Raw genomic sequence first — 23,968 nt, forward strand, 5'->3', positions numbered from 1 at the left:
GGAGACCAGACCCAGGGAAGCTGGGAGGGTCTCTTGGAAAAGTACTGGCCTGAAGAACATAGGAAGGGGGCCCAGGAAAATAGAGGGCAGATGCGCAGCGGTGGCGGTCCCAGCCCTCAGGGCCCTCGGAGAGAGGCCTTTGGTCCCCCGTGGCGTTTCATTGGCTGACCAGGGACGGCAGTGTGTTGGTCCCAACCACCTCACCCGTCTCATCTGCTAGAACAGGTGGATTTAGTAGCGCATTGGTTTATGCAGTTCATACACGGCCTTTCAGCGAGAATGTAGTACCTCCAGGCAGCAGACCTATTGAATGAGACCGGTGTCCTGAATGTGTAGATGACATGAATCTGACAAGATGACACGGAGGTCAGGAGTGGCCATCCTCTTTCATATGATTGCAAAATTGAACAATCCTAAAAATCACCCCCAAAGCCTGAACAGTATGGTTACAATAATGCTTTGGTCCTTTGGTTTCCGGGGCTGACAAAATCCCCCCCTTTGACCAAACAGTACATGCAGCCCACAGGACGGATTCTTTATCTGCCTTGGAACGGCCACCACTTCCCCTGGCGCTCTGCGCCCCTGCAGCCCCACGGCTGGGCGTGTGCCTGACTCGGGCATCGCCCACGCCCGCTCCCTCCGCGCTGACACGCTCCAGGTGAGCGCTGAGAGGAGCGCTGAGCCGCTCACCACATGAAAGTGGGAGGCCAGCTCGCTGCCAGAGCGCTGGCTGCGCAGCAACGAGGCACGTCACACCTTGGATTTTGAAGTTCAAAAATAGATCGACAATGTTGATACTTAAGGGGACGGTGGGTGGGAGTTGAATTTCTGTTTCTCCAACTCTGTAATTAATTTATCCAGCAAGGAGGCTCTAATGATGCCAGGAAGAGAAAAGAACCCCTGGAGGGGCTGTCTGTGGCTTTTCCTCAGAATGATTGGGTACTGTTGGGTTGGGGCTGCAGCAGAGATGTGAATGAACTCAAAACTGTGTGTGTGTGTGTGTGTGTGTGTACACCGAATATACAGGATGCATGTGATGTGTGTGCTACGTGTTTATATGTGTGTGACGTGACTGCAGTGTTGTGTCTGTGTGCTCTGGTGTGATGGGTATATCTAGCAGTGGTGTGTGTGTGAAAGTGGTACGGTGTGGGTATACGTGGTGTGAGAATGTACAGTTTGACATGTGTGTGCTGTAGTGTGTGTGTTTACATGTGGTGTGTGTGTGTTTACATGTGGTACGTGTGCAGTGTGGGTGTGTGATGCTTATAGTGTACGGTGTGTGTACTCTGAGAATCTGAGGTACTGTGTATGCAGTATGTATGGTGCAAGTGTCCTGTGTATATGTGTGTGAAGCGTAAGTGTGTGGTGTGTAAACATGCATGATGTAAGGGGTAAAGTGTGATATGAGTGTGCTGTAATGTGTGTGTTGCCTTTATGGATGTGAGGTGTGGTGTGTGGATCATATATGTGTGGGGGCGTACATATGAGATGAAGGGTGTGAGGTTTGGTATGTGTGTTCTGTAGGGTGTGTGGGCTATATGTGGTATGTATATCTGGTGTGTCGTGTATTTATGTGTGTGGTGTACACATGTGATACGAAGGTGTGAGGTGTGGTATATGTGCTAGCTGGGGTATAGAGGTGTGTGGTGTGTGTTATTAATACAAGTGGTATGTATGTGTGTGGTGTATATTGTGTGTGGTTTGTCTGAGTGTGTGTGTGTGTATTATGTGTAGTTTGTCTCATGTGTGTATTTTATGTGTGGGATTTATAGTGTGTGTGTGTGAGAGAGAGCATGTGTGTGAGAGACGTGTGCGCGGGTCGGCCGGCAAGCACTTGTGCAGGCAGGCCCGGCCTTCGTCTTTGATGTGAGCGCGGAGGTATCCTGGTAGCTGGCTCTGGGTCCCGACGCTCTTGCTGGAGAGCTAAAGCCCAGCGAGGGAAAAAAGAAAGCACTGCTAACGCACCACGCCCTAAGCCCCTCGGGGAAGGGTTTGAATCGCTTAGCTGGTATCCTACCAAGCTTCGGCCTGCCCCTGGCTGTGCCTCCCCTGAACTTGATCTTGTCTGTGGGAGGCCAGGGCGCTGGAGGAGGGGCAGGCAGGAGGCCATCCTGCCGAGGTTCTGCCCCCTCACGAGGCCGGGGCTCCGGCCTCTGCTGTGATGTCTGTAAAACTTCCATAACAAGGTGCTCCTCTGGTGCGAGGGCTTCACACAAAGCGCTGCCCGGCTGCTGTTTACCGCCCTCTCCTTCAGTGAGGGTGTGAGTGTCCTCCTCACTTGGGAGGATTCTTTGGCTTTCCTTGGCTTTGGAGGTTTCTAAAAACACCTTAAAACCTTTGGAGGTTTCCTAAAAACACCCATCTCACCTAAAACACCCATCTCACCTAAAAACACCCATCTCTAAAGCTCAGAAGGAATTGGCAAACAACAGGCTTGATGACTTCTCTTTTTCTGTTTCTAGCACCAGTGGATAGGGCCTGAGGACAGGCACTCAACTTCCTCATCTCTGCCAGCAGGAAAGGGAGGGAGCAGAAATTCCCTGAGGCTTCCATTCAAACCAGACCCTGGGGCCAATGCTTTGCTGTGAGGTAGCCCGAAAGGGAATGGTTAAGGGCATGGACTTTGACTTCTGCCTATCACTGCTGTGTGACCTTGGACAAATTCCTTCTCTGAGCCTCAGTGTTTTCAAATCTCTAAATTAGAGCTAATAGCAGTATCCCATTCATAGGATTATTTGAGGATTAAGTGATATAATGAATAATAAATTCTAGCATGGTGCCTAGCACACAGTAAGCCATAAATATGCTTTATAAGATAATTCCTCCATTCCCCTGGGTAGGTATTATACCTATAAAGAAAGAGGCTCAGCCAGGTCACACAGCTAATAAGTGGTGGGTTTGCCATTCACGCACGACCATACTGCTAGCACCCCGTGTGGCCACGCTTGTTGCCTTCTACTGCGACTGCATCAAGCGGCCTGCCTTTGAGACCTCTCCCCGGGGGACTGCTGAGTGTCACAGACACTGTCATACCGTTGTCCTTTAGTCTTGAACATATTTTAGGAAGAAGCCTGGGAAGAATGAAGAAAGCACCATAGACTGACAACATGAGGCTACTTCCTTCAGTAGGAGCTGAGAAGTGTCTTTGTAGATTGGTAGAATCCTACATGATATTGTGGGGGTAAAGAATTTGTTACTAAGGGAAAACACACGTGAGAGCTAGACTCCATGATCACATTCACTCAGAACAGAGTCTACTAGAGTCTCTCAGGCCTCCATGCCTTCCCACAGGCTGTTCCCTCTGAAGAAGGCCCTTCCTCCTCCCTCTAGCACCATCTCCACTGCCCGACTCCCTGCTCCCTCACACTTTGAATATACCTCTCTTGCAGTAGTTAGTACCTGGACCTAACTAGTTGTTTATGTCTGTTTCCTGCCCCTGAATTGTGTGTGCCTAGGGACAGGTGCCCTGTCCCACTCACCCATGTTCCACTCACCTGGCAAGGGCCCCTGATGAGAAAGCACACCAGTGCTCACAGAGCACCGTCATTTGGTGAAGCAACACATGTGCAGTGTCCGTGGCGCTGACATTATCCAGGTGCCATGCTGACACTTCAGGTTCAAAGTGGAATGAGGCACAGGCTCAGGGCTGTGGGCACTGCAGCACCAGGGTGTCCACAGAAGAGAAGCCACTTCAAGTGTGCACAGCAAAGGGAACACAGTGCAGATAAGTGGTTTCCACAGGTGCTGAGGCTCTAAGAAGCCAAACAGATGACAAGATAAACCAGAAATTAGCAACAGGTGGGAGCCGCTGATGGCACCAGGAGACAAAGACAGGAGGTGACAGTTCCCAGAGCCCAGGAGCAGAGGCAACCTGCAAGAGAGGCTGTTCTGGGAGTGAGTGCCACCAAGGGGACACAGACAGCAGGGCCTTCTGCCCTCCAGTCTCTGGCCAGCTCCTCCACTGGCCTCTCCCAGCTCCAAGGCAGCTGGTCCGGAGCCTGGCGAGTGCCTCCTGCCAGGTTAGCCTCTCTGGTGCAGAGCAGAGTTTGGGGAGAGGGAGAAGGACGAGACCATACAGGTATGCTGCATCCATGGGAGGAAGGCCACTCTGGAGGGAATGCAGGGCCAGGCTAAGGATGGGCTGAAGGAGGGAAAGCCAGAGTCAGGTAAGCGTGCTGCTTTCAGGGCAAGAAGGTAGGTTAGTTGCCATTTTTTTTTTTTTTGCCACAAATTTAGTGGCATAAAACAATATACATTTATTTTCTCTAGTTACTTTGGGTCAGGAGCACAAGCATGACTTAGCTGGATTCTTGGTTAGGGTCTCAAGTAGCTTCAATCAAGGGGTTGACCAAGCTATGCTTTCATCTAGAGGCTCGACTGGAGGGACATCCACCTGAAAGTTCATGCAGGCTGTTGGCAGAATCAATTCCTTATGGCTGTATGACTGAGGGCCCAGCTTTTTGCTAGTTGTGATGTGCTAAGTCACTTCAGTCATGTCTGACTCTTTGTGATCCCAAGGATTGTAGCCTGCCAAGCTCCTCTATCCATGGGATTCTCCAGGCAAGAATACTGGAGTGGGTTTGTCAGGGGAGTGTGAAATTTCCTCGGTTCTGTCTTGTCTCAACAAAAATTTGAAGCGATGGATGTTAAAGCCCTTGGTGTGTCACAGCTCTCAGACAGACCGCGTTATAGCTCTTGGCTCTCAGACAGACCGTGTCATAGCCCTCGGACAGATCAGTGTTATAGCTCTGTGTTACAGCTCAGTTTTATTTAGAGAATAAAAGGAAAATACATCCTTGAGGCGTGAGGGCATGCTGACCCAAAAGACGTGAAGAGAAGAGAGGGAGAGAGAGACAGAGAGTGTGTGGGGGAAAGAGACCCCTGGCCCTTTGGCTCTTCTTTTTATGTTTTTTTTTTTTTCTCCCCCTGGGTCTGCCCTATGTAAATTGGGCTAGCCAGGAGGGCTGTTTGTTTTATCTGAGGTCCATACTCCGGTCCTAGGACCTTCTTTGTTCTATTTTCTCAGGCTTTTCCCTTCTTTGTCTTTTAGCCACCACTATTCTCAACTCCTTTTTCTTATTCTAACTACCTAACAGGTTGCCATGCCCTCCTCCAGGGGATCTTCTAGACCCAGGGACTGAACCCACGTCTCTTACATCTCCTGCATTGGCAGGCAGGTTCTTTACCACAAGCACCTTCTGGGAAGCCCCAGGCTAGTTGTCAACTGGGACCATCCTTTGGTCCGAGAGCTAACATTGCTATTGGCAGCTGCATGGGCTCCCTCAATGGGGCCATTTACTTGATGAAGCCCACAGGGAGCATCTCTGACTCCAGTTTGCTAAGAGGGAGTCTCTTATAGCACTACATAGTCACATATATGACATCCCCTCACTTTGCTATACGGGTTGGGAGCCTGCACTCAGTGAAAGGGGGTTACACAAAGACATGAACTCTAGGGATGTGATCACTGGGGTCCCCAAGGGTCTGTACATCGTACAATGGATCTCTGCATACCTTGGTTCCGGTTTTCTTCTTCTGCATGTCTAAATTTTTAAGAGTACTCACTAAAGAGTGAAACAGTAGGAACAGTCATATGAATCTTCTGTCCTCTGACTTAGAAAATTAGCAATAAAATCTATAGACATTGCAATTAGTGAAAGCTCAGAAATACTACAAAAATTTGCTAAAACAAATCCCATGTCAAATTAACCTTACCTTTTTCTTACTATCTAAATGCGTCTTAAAACTTAAGTATTTTGCAAGCGTTTTGACCAATAAAATCCAGTTCTAGGAATTTATTCAAAGAAAATTATCACAGATGTGTGCAAAGATTTAGCTACAGGGATGATCACCTCAGCATTGATAATAATTGCAAAACACAAAACCAAAAAACCCCAAACTACAAACAAACTATTATTTAACAATAGGATATTAACTAGTTAGGCTATGATGCATTCATACAATAGAATACGATGACTCTTTTGAATATGATGTGGAAGAATATTGAAATGCATGAAAAAATGTTAACTACATAATAGTGATTTAGTACTACATGGATGTGAGAGTTGGACTGTGAAGAAAGCTGAGCGCTGAAGAATTGATGCTTTTGAACTGTGGTGATGGAGAAGACTCTTGAGAGTCCCTTGGACTGCAAGGAGATCCAACCAGTCCATCCTAAAGGAGATCAGCCCTGGGATTTCTTTGGAAGGAATGATGCTAAAGCTGAAACTCCAGTACTTTGGCCACCTCATGCAAATAGTTGACTCATTGGAAAAGACTCTGATGCTGGGAGGGATTGGGGGCAGGAGGAGAAGGGGACAACAGAGGATGAGACGGCTGGATGGCATCACTGACTCGATGGACATGAGTCTGAGTGAACTCCGGGAGTTGGTGATGGACAGGGAGGCCTGGCGTGCTGCGATTCATGGGGTTGCAGAGAGTCGGACACGACTGAGCAACTGAACTGAACTGACTACTAAAAAGAGGGAAAGGCCTTAACACACACCCCATGGCTCCATTTTGTCTTTGTTTTATTTTAGCATATACAGGCATGGATAAATGACTGGAAAGATTTACACAAAATTGTGACAATATCTTTGGATAATGAAATGAGATGTAACATTTCTTTTGCCTTATTTTATTCTCTAGATTTTCTACCATAAACATTTATCACTTTTATATAGTAAGGAAAACATTAACTTAAAAATATCTAAGTTTCCACAATCAGATATTAGGAACAAAGGGTGTATTGGAAGCCATCTAAAAAACTGGAGAAGGAGGTAACTTTGGGTCATGGTTCTCCTATTTGGTGACACTGTTACCTCAAGCAAATCACTATCTCACTAACCTTGGTTGACTCGTGTGTCATGAAAACACCATTTTCTCTGGCTAAAAGCAGTGTCTACTGTAATGATTAAGACGCTGTGTAGGAAAGTACTTGCTAAATAGTAAAGCATGAGTAATAGAGCATTTTTCCCTTTGACATTCAAATGAAATAAGATCCACCATACAAAGAGAGGTATGAGGAAGGATCTGGTGGTTAAAGTTGTTACTGAATGTTCCTCCACAGCAGAGTTTTCTCCAAAACCCTACATTCAATTACAGTCTCCCTTGGCGTCTGGGTGTGTGTCTGCGTGTGTGTCTTGCTTACCGTTAGCTGCCAGCATGGTCTTGAGGCTGTCAGTTTCCTCTCTGACTTTAGCTCCTACTGTAAGCTTGTAAGGGAAACAGTATGTTACGCTTATAGATTTCTTACCAGGCTCTCTAGGGCTTTTACAAGCTCTAACATTCTGTGATTTGGAGACTCACTGACTCAATGGCCATGAATTTGTGCAAACTCTGGGAGATAGTGAAGGACAGGGAGGCCTGGCAGGCTGAAGTTCATGGGGTCACAAAGGGTTGGCCATGACTTAGCAACTGAACACATACAACACATATATATTCCTAAGTGGAGCACAGCCAAAGAAAATGGGGAATAACAGGAGTCAGGTTTCTTTAAGGAGATTGCTGTCCAGGCTGGTTACATTCCTAGGAGAGGAAAGACTGAAGGATTTTTGATGACACATTATATCAGTGATATAACAGCATACCTCCTGAAGTTCTGTCGTGCTGGCGTAAGTGGTGGCTTTGGAGAACACAATGAAGAATGTGAGCTCTAGCATCAGACTGGCCTGGGTTCAAATTCCAACTTGGGCTCACCGTCTTGTGATCTTGGCAAGCTAAGTCTTGGCTTCCTCTATTATCTTGAAGTCTCATATGGCTTTTACCTTACCTTTGGGGACAATTAAGAGCTGGTAGTACACTGTCTGGCACATAGTGGATGTTTAGTAACCAGTAAATTTAATTACTATTTGGAGTTCATTGGAATAAAGCAGTAGGACAATATTCTTGGTTTAATGTAGCTCTTTATTTCTCCTGGGTCACCAGAGGACATCACCATCTAAAATATGTGCTTGTCTTGGTGTGAGTGTCCTTTGGTGATGTCCAAGTTTTCCAGGGTCAGCTTTTTAGTCACTGACTACACTCAAGGGTTCAACTGTCAAATTCTGAATCTGTGGGGAAGGAACGTGTTAAGATACCATCTGGTTGTAAGTAGTTCCAGCAGGTGAGAGTTTGTTTCTATCCATTTAAAGACGTTTTCTTGAGCTTCCTAATGATATTCTCGTGTGAGCTGTTCTACAGATATTCAGAAGATGTGTGATTCAGATGGTAAAGAATCTGCCCTCAACGCAGGAGAATCAGGTTTGATCCCTGGGTCAGGAAGATCCCCTGGAGAAGGGAATGGCTACCTACTCTAGTATTCTTGCCTGGAGAATCTGATGAACAGAGGAGCTTGGCAGGCTACAGTCTGCAGGGGTCACAAAGAGTCAGACACAACTGAGTGACTAAACACCATATATCCAAACACCTTTGACTTTTTTTGTCAGAGATTGTGTTGAGATATCTGAGAAACTCTTTGTGGAATAAAATTATATTTCATAATCTTGGGAGCTAATTATATTTCATAATCTTTCATAATCTTGCTTGGGGTGAGTTTCTCTTTAAAAAAAACTAAATTGAAGATTTCCCTCTCTAAAAAACTGAACTCAATATATTTCCTAAATACCAGGGTTGCTTGTGCCAAGAAACTTTTTTTTAACTTGGGGAAGTGCAGAAAAGATTCTCTTTAAGTAATCATAAGTGAATGTGGTTTAATTTTTTTTAATTTTAGTAACTTGTTTCCTTCCATTAGAAGAGTAATACATGTTCATGTTCAGAAATTTATTTTCAAACAATTCCTAAGGAAATAAAATGGAAAGAGTCCTGTCTTCACCACCCCATGACCCTCAGAGGAACGCATCCATCTTCCCAGAAGTAATCTCTGTTAAACTGGGCACACAGCCTGCTAGAATTTGAGGAGCTTATACACATGATACAATATCTTGATTTTAACTAAACTTTATTTGAGATAATTGCAGATTTATGTGCAGTTACAGGAAATAATATTGAGAGATGCTATGTACCCTTTGGGTCTTCCCAGTTGGCACTAGTAATAAAGAACCCACTTGCCAATGCAGGAGACATAAAAGATGTGGGCTTGACCCCTGGGTTGGGAAGATTCCCCTGAAGGAGGGCATGGCAACCCACTCCAGTATTCTTGCCTGGAGAATCCCATGGACAGAGGAGCCTGATGGGCTACAGTCTATAGGGTCGTAAAGAGTCGGACACAACTGAAGTGACTTAACACACAGCACACACACAGGTACCCTTTACCAAGTATGCCCCGATGGTAACATCTTGAAAAACTGTAATGCAATATCACAGCCAGGAGGCTGGATACAGTCTGTCAAGAGACAGAACATTCCATATCCACAAGAATCCCTCCTATGGCCCTTTTATAGCCAAATCCACTTTCCTCCTATGACTAGCCCTTCATTGTGTGTTAGTCACTCAGTTGTGTCTGACTCTTTGCGACCCCATGGATAGTAGCCACCAGGCTCCTCTGTCCATGGGATTCTCCAGGCAAGAATACTGGATTGGGTTGCCATTCCCTTCTCCAGGAGATCTTCCCAACCCAGGGACCGAGCCTGGGTCTCCCGCATTGCAGGCAGATTCTTTACCATCTGAGCTACAGGGAAGCTTGTACCCCTTCACTAACCCCTGGCAATTGCTGTGTTCTCCACTTGCATACTTTCATCATTTCAAAATGTCACATAGGGACTTCCCTGGTGGTCCAGTGGTTAAGACTTCGTCTTCCAGTGCAGGGGGTGCAGGTTCAAGCCCTGGTCAGGGAGCTAAGATCCTACATGCTGCAGGGCCAAAAAACCAAAGCATCAAAGGGACACAATATGGTAACAAATTGAATAAAGACTTTAAAAATGGTCCCCATCAAAAGAAAAAAAAATACTTCATGTAGTGGAATTACACAGTACATGACATTTGGGGGCTTGCTTTTGCACTCAGCATCATTTCCTGGAGATTAATCCAGGTTGTTGCGTGAATGACTAGTTTGTACCTTTATTATTGCTGAGTGGTAGTCCATGGTATGGTTATACCACAGTTGGTTATTTATCTGTCAGAGGACATCTCAGTTGCTTCCAGATTGACGCTTTGACAAATGAAGCTGTTATAAACGTTTATGTACAGGTTGTTATGTGAACACAAGTTATCATTTCTCTGGGATAAATGCCCGGAAGTGTAATTGCTGGGTCATATGGTAGAGCCAGCAATGAAGAAACACTTTGTAGAATAAAACTATATTTCATAATGGGTGGATCTTGTGAGCTAAAGGTTTTGATTTCCATCTGGAAAAAATGGAAATTGGAATCATTTTTCCACTCACTGTAGGTTAGGTTTTGTTCCTCTTGGGCTGTTTTCAAGGTTTTTCCTTTGCTTCAGAAGTTTGAAGATGATGTATCTTGATATAGATTTCTTTGGAGATTCTATTTGAGCTTCATTCAGTTTCTTCAATCTACAGACTTATGTCTTTTACCAAATTTGGGAAGTTTTCATCTTTTTTTAATCTTTTTTCCTCCTCTCCTGGAACACTGCTAACAGAAATATTAGATTTTTACATATAGTTCTACATTAGGTCCTTAAGGCTCTGTTCTTTTTCCTTTTTTGCCCAGTCTATTTTCCCTCTGTTTTTCAGAACAGATATTTCCTTATTGATTGATCTGTAGGTTCACTGATTCTTCCCCCGTCCCCTCCGTTCTGCTGTTGAACTTATCCATAGAGTTTGGCTGTTGTTGGCTATTGTATTTTTCATTTCTAAATTTCTGTTTGGTTCATTTTCACATTTTCTATTTCATTGCAGAGAGTTTCTGTTTTTTGTTTTAAGCATTTTCATAATTGCTCACTGAAGCATTTTTATGATGGCTCCTTTAAAAATCATGTCAAATAAGTCTAACAGCTGTGTCATTTCAGTGTTGGTATCTGTTGATTGTTTTTTATTATTTGACTTGAAATCTTATTGGATCTTGATTTTCACTGGAAGTGATTTTCTATTAAAGATAAAGGAGAAAGATAGTGATTTTTTAAATCGAAACCTAGGCATTATGAGACTCTGGATCTTATTTAAGCATCTAGTTTAGCTGCCTGTGACTCTTCTCTGGCATGGGTGGAGGGAGCATTGCCTTTTTACTACCCAGGGGAGTAGACATCCAGGCTTCCCTCCTGGCCTCTATCGACAGTCCTTGTTACTGCTGGGCAAAGGTGGGAGCTGTGCCCTCTACTGGCCCTCCACAGACCCCTGCCTGGGCGAGGCAGGAGCACCTCCTACTGCACTCCACGTGGCCTCCACTGACACCACTGTGGGTAGTGGCCTCGCTGCCTCTGGGCAGTGGGGAGAGTCCTCACCCCCTACTGGGCCTTCTCTGGCATCATTTTGGCACAGGAGTTGGGTGTCTCTTCACAGGCTGGTGAGAGTGGATGTCTAGGCGCTCCACTCTGTCGGGACTATTGTGGGAGGTGGTGAGGACCACAGCTTTTTTCCCCACAGTTTTTGGCTGGAGCAGAGAAGTTATTGACCGAAGATTTTCTGTTTTGCTACACTTCCCCATTCCTGGACCAATGGTTAGAGACAGTCAGCTTTTGTGCTTTTTTTTTTTTTTTGGTCTGTTCCCATTGGTATCTCCAACTGCTGCAGCACCTAGTCCAGGATATATGAGGCAAGAAGAAAACCCAGGGAACTGACCACTGCATCATATCTAGGGTCCCAAACTCCTTAGCTGGTTGGCCCTCATGTCTCTACCTTTCAGAGTCTTCTTAGGCTTGCTGTATACACAATGCTGGGGTATTTACTGTATTCAGTGGGAGGAATAGAGAGAAGCACGTCTATTCTGTCTTCCTGGAAGCGGAAGCCCATGGTTTACTTTTAACAGGGACTCAAATAGTACAAGTTTTCCCTTGAGCTATAAAGCATGCAGTTTTAGCAACTACAAAGAAATAACAGAAGACTACAATTAAGGAAATCTTTAATCTTGAAATTAACTAAATAAAATCATAGTGTCTGTACATTCTAATGTATAACAGGGAAAACGGAACAATGACTGTGTGTTAAAGGCCCAGAATTATGGAGTCAGAAGAGCTTAATTAATATTTTAAACCAAGAGTGTAAATCGAACTGTCTTATGAAGTAACGCCAACCATCAAAGTGAAATGAAGGAGCCAGAGTGCTCACAATCTATATTTTACTGTGTAGAACCCATATTCTCTCTCTCTCTCCTTCTTTCTTTCTTTCCTTCCCCCTTTTTCCCTCCCTCTGTCCTTCCTTCCTTCCTTCTGTTCTTTCACTTTTTAAAAATTTTAAACCTTTGATTTTTTTTTTGCGCTCCCCCCCCCTTTTTGACCCCTACACTGCAGCTTCTTCCTTTATTTCTGGACTAGCCATTAGACTCAACTGATTGAAACTATTGTTTAGTGAAATCTATGGATTATTCTGAACTAATCTTGAGAAAACTTTAGGTAAGGAAAATTCTACAGACTTCCTTTGTGGTTGCTTGAAATAGCACTCTATAGCATTTTACTTTCTGACTTTTCTACATACTCCACTTGGACAAGTATTTTGCAAACCACATTTACTTCCCATCTTCAGGAATTGGGCCAAATTTTCATTTAACTCATTCTAATTTTTACTTAATTTTTCTTAAATCAATTCTTTTTAAAAAAACTTGTTTCAAAAGAAAATTGTAAAAAAGAAGGAAAAGAAAGAAAATAGTACTAGTAAAGTATCTAAAAAAAAAAAAAAAAGTAGAAAGACACCACAATCTCCCATAGTAAACAAGTTCATATCTTGTAAATTTTGGAGTGAGAACGTTCTCTATGGGTGTCCAATCTGCTTCCCTATCTCTGACTGCACTTCATGTTAGTTTCTGTAGATTTTATGAAAATAAATCTCACCAATGCAATAAGTACTTGTCCCATGGAAGAAAACCAAAACTTAATCTTATTCTTATCTCTCCTTTAAAACTTCTGTCTCCTCAAATCTTGTCTCCTTTAAAACTAATTCCTCTGCCACTTGGGGGCTCCCAGGTGGCTTAGTCAGGTTAAGAATCCGCCTGCAATGCAGGAGACTTGGGTTCGATCCCTGGGTCAGGAAGATCCCCTGGAGAAGGAAATGGCAACCCACTTCAGTACTTTTGCCTGGAGAATCCCATGGACAGAGGAGCCTAGTGGGCTATAGTCCATGGGGTCACAAAGAGTCAGACATGACTAAAATGACTGAGCACGCATACATACACTGCCACTTGATGAAAACTCAGGCCCCAAGAATTTTCTACTCATCCTGGAATAACACGCCATCCTAAAATGATTAAGAGAGCTGTGGTCCCCATTCATTCCAAATCAGTAAAGAGAAGGTATCCAGGCCATGGTGAAAATCAGTTCTTGGATTTTGACTTGAAGACCGGACTGCTCCTCCCCTTTCTGCTTCTTGAGGCCTGTGGTTTGAGGCTGGCAGCCCCAGGGGAAGGGAGTGGGGGCGGCTCCTGCTCACCTCCTTTCTTACTCCTGGTCCCTCATACCAACCCCAACCAGCTGACAGAGGGGCAGGATAGGCCCGGAAAGCAGGGGGACAATTCTTCTTTGGTCACTGGCTTTGTGCACTCTGACAATAGCAGATGCCTGCCGCTCACCCTTTCCAAGGTTCCCATCCCTGAGATCCGCCGTCTTGCAACCCCCACTGGCAGCCTTTCCCCATGGCCCTGCCGTTGGAATCCCCATTCTCCGGGTTGGTCCTCTCGTGTAACATTTGACAAGGCTACAGTGCAGCCCTCCTCTCAGAGTTGGCCCACAGCTAATCCCTGAGAAGTGCTCATGTATCCTTTACCCTGAGAAATCAGACGCACAGCCCGTTCCCACTCAGCATCACACTCCCAAAGCTGCCATCAAAACCCAAGCTTTCTCCTTCCTCCTAGATCTCCCCAAGCACCAGACCCAAGCCCACCCTGTCCTCTGACCCATTCTCTGGCAGCTTCTCCTAAAATCCAGGGAGGAGATGCACCTCTGCGTTAGAGTGAGTGGGGATCACAGCTCTCTTGAATGGAGAGTTTCTTACAACATTCCGTGTTCCTCTCCTACACTCGCTAACCCAATTTGGGCCTCTAGCTGAGGGAATCCAAAACTGTAAAGCCAATTCTTAATTTTTTTTTTTCCTTTAGATCATCTGTAAGTGATGATCTGGTATCTCTCTTGGGAATTTCTATATTTTCCTCATTCAAAACTTTAATGTTAACAGCCAGCACAGGAGAACAGCAACTTTTTGTGCCCTCAACTTACTTATGAATATTTCAGGACTTGTTATTAAAGGTTATAAATCTTCCTCAGGCCTCTTCTTTCAGGAGCTAAATGAGCCCAATTCTCAGAGGGTCATTTCTCCAAGGTCCTTTAATAATTTTGATTTTTCTCCTCTAATTTCTCTAGTTTTATTACGTTTCAAATAATTTGTGCATCAGAGAAATGAACATGCAAGATGTGTGCGTGACTTTGACAGTTTTATTTTTCTTTCACTTCCAATTCTTCGTAGGTAGAAGTTTCATATATTTTAAACCCTGCACGTTACAGAAGGGTGTACAAGTGACAGCTTCCTTACATCCTTGTCCCAAGCCCCCCAGCACCATCCCCCACTCCCAGGAAGGAGTATAAGTAGGTCCCTGAGAATCCTTCCAGTGACACTCTGTGTATACATAAGCGATCGTGTATTTATAATCTGTCTCCCACTCACCCTCACACTTTCCCTTTGCTTTTGCCTCTTATAAGAATATCTTCAAGATCCTCTAGATCAGAAAACAATTTCCTCATTTTCTTCTGTAGCTACACTATAGTCCTTTGGCTGGATGTCCCAGACTTTAACTCATTCCCTACTCTTTTTTATTAATTAAAAAAAAAATTAGTTATTTTTAATTGAAGGGTAATTCTTTACAGAATTGTGTTGGTATCTGCCAAACATCAGCATGAATCAGCCATGGGTTTACCCATGACTAGTTCCTTACTCTTGAACATTCCAAAGTCTATCACAAATAATGCTGCGATGAATAATCTAAATACATCATTTAGCTCATATTTGAATATACCTACTGGATAAATTCCTAGAAATAAAATTGCTGGTCAAAGAAGGCATGCAGTTATAGTTCTAAAGATGCTGTCAAATTGTTTTGCATCAGAATGGCACCAGTTATACCCTTCCCAGCAATACAGGAGAGTGCCCATCTATACAGACTCGCCTCCATGCCATGCTGCCAAACTCTTTAATCATTGACAATCCAAATGGTGACATATTGAATCTCAGTTGAGTGAGGCTGAGCAAATAACTTCCCTACACTTCAGTCACTTGTATTTTCTTATTTTGTGAACTATCTTGCACATGATATTTGAATGCTTACCTGGACAGGTCTGGAAATGGTGGAAGGATTACTTCATTGGCCACACAGGTGAATAGTAGGAGATGCTGTCACAGAGAAAGGGACAGGGCTTGATTAAGACAGTGAAGCTTCAGGAGCCCATGTAGCAAGAAGCATGGACTATTTGCCACACACAGTGCAAACATGGACAGTGGTAACTTCAGCCTGGTGCAGAAACAGTTCTAGGTCATGTCTCCCATGCAAATTCCTAGGTGGGTAATGATTTCAAAGAGAAAATTATTAGCAGATAATATGCTCCTGGAGAATCTAGCAAACAGGAAGTTACAAAACAAGCAAAAAAAATCTTGAAAATATTTGATACTCTGAATGTAAGAATTTGTAATATTAATATTTAGTGCTAATGCACTAAAGAAATTTGGTCTTGCAGTTACTGAATCTAGGGAGGGAAATACATGTAGATAAACGATGATAGGTAACAGATGAAAATACACATGTTGACTTAAAATGTACAAGATAGAAGCTGCTTCCCTGATGGATCAATGGTTAAGAATCTGCCTTGTAATGCAGTGGCACCGATTGGATTCCTGGTCAGCAGTGAAGATCCCACATGCCGCAAGGCAACTAAACCCATGTGCCACAGCTACTGAAGCCCAAATGCCCATGCTCCACAACAAGAAAAGCCACCACAGTGAGAGGCCTGCCCACCACAATTAGAGAGTAGCCCACGCTTGCTGCAACTAGAGAAAGCCCATGCACAGCAATGAAGACCCAGCACAGTTGTAAATACTTTTTTTTTTTTAAAATAAGCCTAGTTTAAAAAAAAAAAAAAACAAACACGAAGCAGCAAGCTGTGAGTTGTGTTTATTCAGTGTCTTGCTGAGGACTGTAGCCTGGGAGACAGCATCTCAGAGAGCTCTGAGAAGTTGCCCCATGTACTTTTGCTGAAGGGAGTACGTGCATGCAGCCAAGCACATAACTCAGCAGAAGGTTGCAGCTCATCACCAGGACACATATTTTAGCTAATGGTTTTAGTGCTTTTCTTTCTAAGTATAGGAAAATGCAAAACGCTTGGAAAAATCTTAAAGGTTTCTCCTGAAAATATCTAACTCTGAAGGCCTGTTCTGTCTGTTTTCCCAGAACACAGAGTGCCTCATTCCTGATCTCTGCCCTGAACTCCTTTCAGAGGGTGTTGAAGGTCAGTGACTGCAGTGGCAAACAATCCTTGTAGAGCTGGATGGTGAGTAACATTCTTTAGTTGGCACAGATATATACAGTATATACTATACTTGGTATATAATAACACATACACTGGGTTTCCCGGGTGTCTCAGACAGTAAAGAATCTGCCTGCAATGCAGGAGACCTGGGTTTAATCCCTGGTCCAGAAGATCCCCAAAGAAGTGAATGGCTACTGCCTCCAGTATTCTTGCCTGGAGAATTCCATGGACAGAGGAGCCTGGCAGGCTAAAATAATTGGGGTTGCAAAGAGTCAGACACAACTGAGCGACTAACACTTTCACTTTTTTTCAGCATATACATTGGACTGCAAAGAAATTGAAACAGTCAATCCTAAAGGAAATCAACCCTGAATATTCCTTGGAAGGATTAATGCTGAAGCTGATGCTCCTGGCCACCTGATGCGAAGAGTGGACTCATTAGAAAAGGCCCTGATGCTGGGAAAGATTGAAGGCAGGAGGAGAAGGGAGCAGCATATGATGAGATGATAAGATAGCATCACCAACTCAATGGACATGAGTTTGAGCCAACTCTGGGTGATGGTAGAGGACAGAGGAGCCTGGCATGCTACAGTTCATGGGGTTGCAAAGAGTCAGAGGCGACTTAGCAACTGAAGGACAACAACAAAAACATACACACAATATAAAAGTATTCAAGTATTTTAAACCTTTAAAACAGTAAATGTAATTTGTCCTAAGAGTTAGCTCAAACATTGGTCATTTGATGGTAGAACTGTTATCAGCTGTTTAAGAATGATATACAACACTTACAAAAGCAAAAATAAGCAAAAAAATATTTCTGCCAATTAGTGTGTGTATGTGTTTGTGTGGTGTGGGGGTGCTCTTTCACTATAAGAGGCACTTGCTTTCAAATGTAAAAGATTCATTGTGACTTTAAAATTTTTTTCATTTTATATTGGAGTATAGTGGCTTTGTGTTAGTTGCTTAGCTGTGTCCAACTCTTCATGACAACATGGACTGTAGCCCACCAGGCTCCTCTGTCCATGGAATTCTCCAGGCAAGAATACTGGAGTGGGTAGTATTCCTTTCTCCAGGGAATCTTCCTGACCCAGGGAACAAATTCGAGTCTCCTTGTACTGCAGGCAGATTCTTTACCATCTGAGTCATCAGTGGGTTGATTTAAAATGTTGTGTTAGCTTCAGGTGTACCGCAAAGTGACTCAGTTGTACATGATATATACATACACATATATTCTTTTTCAGACTCTTTTTCCATATAGGTTATTATAGAATATTGAGTTCCACTGTGACTTTGAGCAAATTTGTTTAAACTTTTAAAAATATGTATCTAAAAGGTAGACAATTCTTCAGCTACTCACAGTGTATGTGATGCTTGTAAGGCTTTAAAATCAGACAAGCAGAAAGATTTCTTTGCAAGTCATTCTAGCTCCTTTCACCAATCTCTGGGCAAGTCAACCCTGGAATAACCCGAGGTCCCTGCAGTTGAGGATATCTGCTCACCTGTCCCAGGTGGGCACTGATAACCTGGGAAGCTGTGACTGATCGCAGATGCGGCACCTTCGAGGCTGGAAGGCCCCTGGGCCGATGGAAGCTGTAGGGGGCTTTGATAAACTCTCCGCTATATGGCATGAGATGACAAGAGGGCAGCACCTGAGAATGTCCCGGCTTTGATTCCAGAAGGGAGAGGGGGCCTGGGAGCCATGTGCATCCCGTTAAGAAAGGGAATAAGCACGAAACAATATTAACTTTAGAAATGAGATGAAAGCCCATGTGTGCTAGCTTTCACACAGAAGGGGAGACCCGACGAGCCTCCCAACCCCCTTCAGCTCTGCTTTTAGATGGAAATGATTTTGTTGAACACTGACACAAAAGGAAGATACAGATGTAGTGAAGAGCCTTAGCGCAGAACAATTATATGCAAGTAGGTTACATGAAAATATAGTCTCAAGTGGATGATATCTTGTGCATATTAATTAAGGAAATTATTCTCAGAGCAGCTAGTGTTTAAAACAAGATCTAATCTCTCCTGAGTGGGCCTGCCGCCCTCTCTCTCAGTGTTTAACTTCAAAGGGCTTTGGAGTTGGGGCAAATGAAATTATTATTACTTCAATCTAGAGAGGAAACCTATTCTAACCAACACGAGAGTGAATTCTAGAATTACACATAGCAGTTAATACAAAGAAGAAAAAATATTCCACACTTAAAATGCCTACATGGCAAAATGTTTCTTAACCTTTTTCATCTGATCTGCTTCATCCTCCTATAAAACTTGCACATTTCAGGTACAGAGCTGGAGAAGCGTGTGGGCCAGCTGAAGACACACTCTTATTCACCTATTCTTTTCTTTGACTCAGGGCCATTAGAAATAATACTGTTACCATTAATATTAATAATATTATTACTACTATTAGCTAAGACTTAAATGCATCTGTGGGTCAGGTACTCTTTTCCTTATATTGGCTCATTTAATGTTTTAAAAAGCCCTGTGAGGTTTTAAAGGTTAACAGACCTAGAAAGGTAAATATATTAGTTTACCATAAGAAAATACCACAGACTGGGTGGCGGAAACAACAGAAATGCATTGTCTCACCATTCTGGAGGCTGGAGGATCAAGTTGAAGGATGAGATCATGGCATGAACAGGGCTCGTGTCTCCTGAAACCACTCTCCTAGCCTCACAGGTGGCCACCTCCCCTCTTTGTCCTTATTTTTCTGTCCTCTGCACACACAAATCCCTGGCCCCTTGTGTGTCAAATTCCCTCCTCTTATAAGGACAGCCGAAGATGGAGAAGCTCTATACAGTCAGCAAAAACAAGACCAGGAGCTGACTGTGGCTCAGATCATGAATTCCTTATTGCCAAATTCAGAGTTAACTTGAAGAAAGTAGGGAAAACCACTAGACCAGTAAACCAAATCCACTAAATCAAATCCCTTACGATTATACAGCGGAGATGACAAATAGATTTAAGGGACTACATCTGATAGACAGAGTGCCTGATGAACTATGGAGGGAGGTTCGTGACATTGTACAGGAGACAGGGATCAAGACCATCCCCAAGAAAAAGAAATACAAAAAAGCACAATGGCTGTCTGGGGAGGCCTTACAAATAGCTGTGAAAAGAAGGGAAGCCAAAAGCAGAGGAGAAAAGGAAGGATATACCCATTTGAATGCAGAGTTCCAAAGAATAGCAAGGAGAGATAACAAAGCCTTTCTTAGTAATCAGTGCAAAGAAACAGAGAAGAACAATAGAATGGGAAAGTCTAGAGATCTCTTCAAGAAAATTAGAGATACCAAGGGAACAAAGATGGGCTCGATAAAGGACAGAAATGGTGTGGACCTAACAGAAGCGGAAGATATTAAGAAGAGGTGGCACAAATACACAGAAGAACTATACAAAAAAGATCTTCATGACCCAGATAATCATGATAGTGTGATCACTCCCCTAGAGCCAGATGTTTTGGAATGTGAAATCAAGTGGGCCTTAGGAAGCATCACTACAAACAAAGCTAGTGGAAGTGATGGAATTCCAGTTGAGCTATTCCAAATCCTAAAAGACAATGCTGTGAAAGTGCTGCACTCAATATGCCAGCAAATTTGGAAAACTCAGCAGTGACCACAGGACTGGAAAAGGTCAGTTTTTGTTCCAATCCCAAAGAAAGGCAATGCCAAAGAATGCTCTAACTACCGCACAATTTCACTCATCTCACACGCTAGTAAAGTAATGCTCAAAATTCTCCAAGCCGGACTTCAACAGTATGTGAACCGTGAACTTCCAGATGTTCAAGCTGGTTTTAGAAGAGGCAGAGGAATCAGAGATCAAATTGCCAATATCCCTTGGATCATCAAAAAAGCAAGAGAGTTCCAGAAAAACATCTATTTCTGCTTTATTGACTATGCCAAAGACTTTGATTGTGTGGATCACCACAAACTGTGGAAAATTCTTAAGAGATGGGAATACCAGACTACCTGACCTGCTTCTTAAGAAACCTATATGCAGGTCAGGAAGCAACAGTTAGAACTGGACATGGAACACCAGACTGGTTCCAAATAGGAAAAGGAGTACGTCAAGGCTGTATATTGTCACCCTACTTATTTAACTTATATGCAGAGTACATCATGAGAAATGCTGGGCTGGAGGAAGCACAGCTTCCTGGAATCAAGATTGCTGGGAGAAATATCAATAACCTCAGATATGCAGATGACACCACCCTTATGGCAGAAAGTGAAGAGGAACTAAAGAGCCTCTTGATGAAAGTGAAAGAGGAGAGTGAAAAAGTTGGCTTAAAGCTCAACATTCAGAAAACTAAGATCATGGCATCCAGTCCCATCACTTCACGGCAAATAGATGGGGAAACAATGGAAACAGTGACAGACTTTATTTTGGGGGGCTCCAAAATCACTGCAGATAGTGACTGCAGCCATGAAATTCAAAGACGCTTACTCCTTGGAAGAAAAGTTGTGACCGACCTAGACAGCGTATTAAAAAGGAGACACATTACTTTGCCATCAAAGGTCCCTCTAGTCAAGGTTATGGTTTTTCTAGTAGTCATGTATGGATGTGAGAGCTGGACTATAAATAAAGCTTAGTACTGAAGAATCGATCCTTTTGAATTGTGGTGTTGGAGAAGACTCTTGAGAGACCCTTGGACTGCAAGGAGATCCAACCAGGAAATCAGCCCTGAATATTCATTGGAAGGACTGATGTTAAAGCTGAAACTCCAATACTTTGGCCACCTGATGCGAAGAACTGACTCATTTGAAGAGACCCTGATGCTGGGAAAGATTGAAGGCAGGAGGGGAAAGGGACAACAGAGGATAAGATGGTTGGATGGCATCACCGACTCAATGGACGTGAGTTAAGTAAACTCCAGGAGTTGGTGATGGACAGGGAGGCCTGGTGCACTGCAGTCCATAGGGTCACAAAGAGTCAGACACGACTGAGTGACTGAACTGAATTGACTGAATTGATAAGGACACAAGTCAAACTGGGTTAGGGCCCACCCTACCAGCCTCATTTTAATTTAATCACCTCTTTCTCATCCCTGTCTCCAAATACAGTCACGTTCCTAGGTTCTGAGAATTAGAGCTCCAAAACACAGATTTTTGTTGGGGGCAGGGGATCACCATTCAAACCATAACAGTGAAGTTGTCACCGCAGGCTCTCACAGCAGGTCAGATGTGGAGCTGGGATTTCAACCCTAGGACTAGAGTCATCCTCAACCATCGTGCAACACTGCCCTATTGGCACCAGCCTGTGAGAGGAAAGGCAATGTACATCTATTTCAATCAGGATAATGGTCTCATGACCTATAACAGCTCTAGGTGGGAGGATAAAAGGTAAGACACTGAAAGAAACATCTTTTCAGACAGGACCAGTAAAATGGAATCATACCAATTATTAAGGCTCTGGGGCTTCCATGGTAGCCCAGCTGGTAAAGAATCCTCCTGCAATGCAGGAGATCTGGGTTTGATCCCTGGGTTGGTAAGATCCCCCGGAGAAGGGAAAGGCTACCTACTCCAGTATTCTAGTCTGGGGAACTCCATGGACTGTATAGTCCATGGGGTCGCAAAGAGTTAGACACAACTGAACGACTTTTCACTTCCATATGAATTTAGTAGATTTTTTTTTGTTAAGTTTGTGGGACATTAACCAATTACCCAACATTAGAATTTTAGCTTTAGCTGTTGGTGAAAGCAGTGCTGCCGCCAGGCCACACTCCTGCACGACTGGAAACAGATGCTGGAGGTGGATGGGTACTGGAGAGCCCAGATGCTGAGTGGACACGCTTACCACGGACAAGAAATGCAGATGGCAAAGAGAGACGGAACAGCTACAGATGTGGCTGGATGTGGATAAAGGCAAACACATCTGTGTGGGCTCCCCATCGGTCACTGAGGCAGCCGAGGTGCCCCAGGGAGAGTTGGAGTTAAGTGGAAGTGTGTTCCGACATTTCTGGATCAACCTGAGACCCAGGAAATTCAGGCTGCAGCAGGCAGCACCAGCCTCATTACCTGCTATTTGCTCTGCACTCAGCTCAGCAAGCCCACTCCTGGTTTTCCAAATGTGCTGTGCATGCCCCACACTTACCCATGCCTCTCTGTCCCCTCTGCTGTGAATGCTCTTAATCACCACCACCTTCCCCATCCCTCCAGCAGGTGAAACCTCTTCTGACGACCTCCTGCCTTGGAAACTAAGATGGGTCCCTTTCTTTACTGTCTCGTTGATCTTTATCATTTCATCCCATTCCAGCACTTTCTATGTATTCATGTGTTTCTGTGTCTCCTTTACTTAACAAAATACTTGAAAATATGAACCATTTCTTTTGCATTTTTGTATCTGCTGCCCCTAATACAGTGCCAGGCACATCATAGGTACCCAGCAGATGACTGCAGAATAAATGTCCATCTCAGAGAAACCTAAAGTCCCAGAGATATGTTTTACCTGGTCAGTATGCCACTTGAAAATAATAATAAATATGTTGCTAATGTTTACAACTTCAGAGATTTCACAGACAAAAAGGATTATCTGCTTTAACAATCCAAAGGGCTGGCTATACCAGGCTTGAATTCCCACACGCAATGAGTTAAAATTGAGGAGTGGCCATCCCTTTTGGGGAAGATGTTACTCTGCTGTTTATCCCAATCTCTACCCTATTCTTAAGTGTTGCTACCTCACACCTGCCCTCTTCATGCACGTGGGAAACCCACCTCACCCCATTAGGCATTCTGTACCCCCGATCCCCTTAGACCAATCCATCAGATCCTCCCCTGCTTTTGACCGCCCATGACAGCACATACGGACTACAGTGGTTTTCCATCATCCGGCTCTGGCCATACCCACATCTTGCTCCCTCAGTGTATCCTGAAACGGCAGAAGAGGCGGGAGGAGGATGCTACTTTCGGTTCGTGGAAAGGGAGCTAAAGGGAAGATCTGTCTTCTTCTGGCATATCAGGTGTTGGCACCAGGGAGAAGCAGGATACTGGCCGGGATGGGCAAACAAGCCAGCTGGGAATGGCAGCCCCTGTGTTCCAGCCAGCAAACACCTTTTCAAAGCCTACTTTGCATAAGACAGTTCCGCTGACCACAGCGGAGTCACAGGGGAACAGTTACCCCTGGAACTTCCTTTCTGCAACAGTAGCACCCTGTGTAAGGGAACCAAAGATGGAACATGATCGTCTCATATATATGCTGCCATGAGGTTTCAGACCACCACACTGGCATGAGCTTTCAACGTTGAAAAAATAAATGAAAACTCTCTGGAAATAATAGGAGCACTGTGTCCTGGAACCCGAAGAATAATAATCCCAGGCCATCAGTCATCCAAGCTGAAAACAGTTTCTTCCTCTCTCTTTGCTGGGCCTAGGATGGCAGGACACAGACCCTTAGCCCAGGAGTGATTTGCATCCCTGCCGGG

The 23,968-nt window shown here is 44.1% G+C and overlaps 1 long non-coding RNA gene across 1 annotated transcript in view; it reads right to left on the reverse strand.

The window, feature by feature from the left end:
* Nucleotides 1–9,754: 9,754 nt before the first annotated feature.
* The window catches only part of LOC113894044, a 185,392-nt gene continuing 171,178 nt past the window's right edge, over nt 9,755–23,968 (reverse strand). The window contains exons 4-5 of the long non-coding RNA XR_003511451.1: nt 15,360–15,424; nt 9,755–10,982 (exon numbers count right to left, since the gene is read on the reverse strand). This is a non-coding gene — a long non-coding RNA (uncharacterized LOC113894044). The remainder of the gene's footprint in view (nt 10,983–15,359; nt 15,425–23,968) is intronic.

Source organism: Bos indicus x Bos taurus, chromosome 6, assembly GCF_003369695.1.
Source record: "Bos indicus x Bos taurus breed Angus x Brahman F1 hybrid chromosome 6, Bos_hybrid_MaternalHap_v2.0, whole genome shotgun sequence".
Taxonomy (NCBI): domain Eukaryota; kingdom Metazoa; phylum Chordata; class Mammalia; order Artiodactyla; family Bovidae; genus Bos; species Bos indicus x Bos taurus.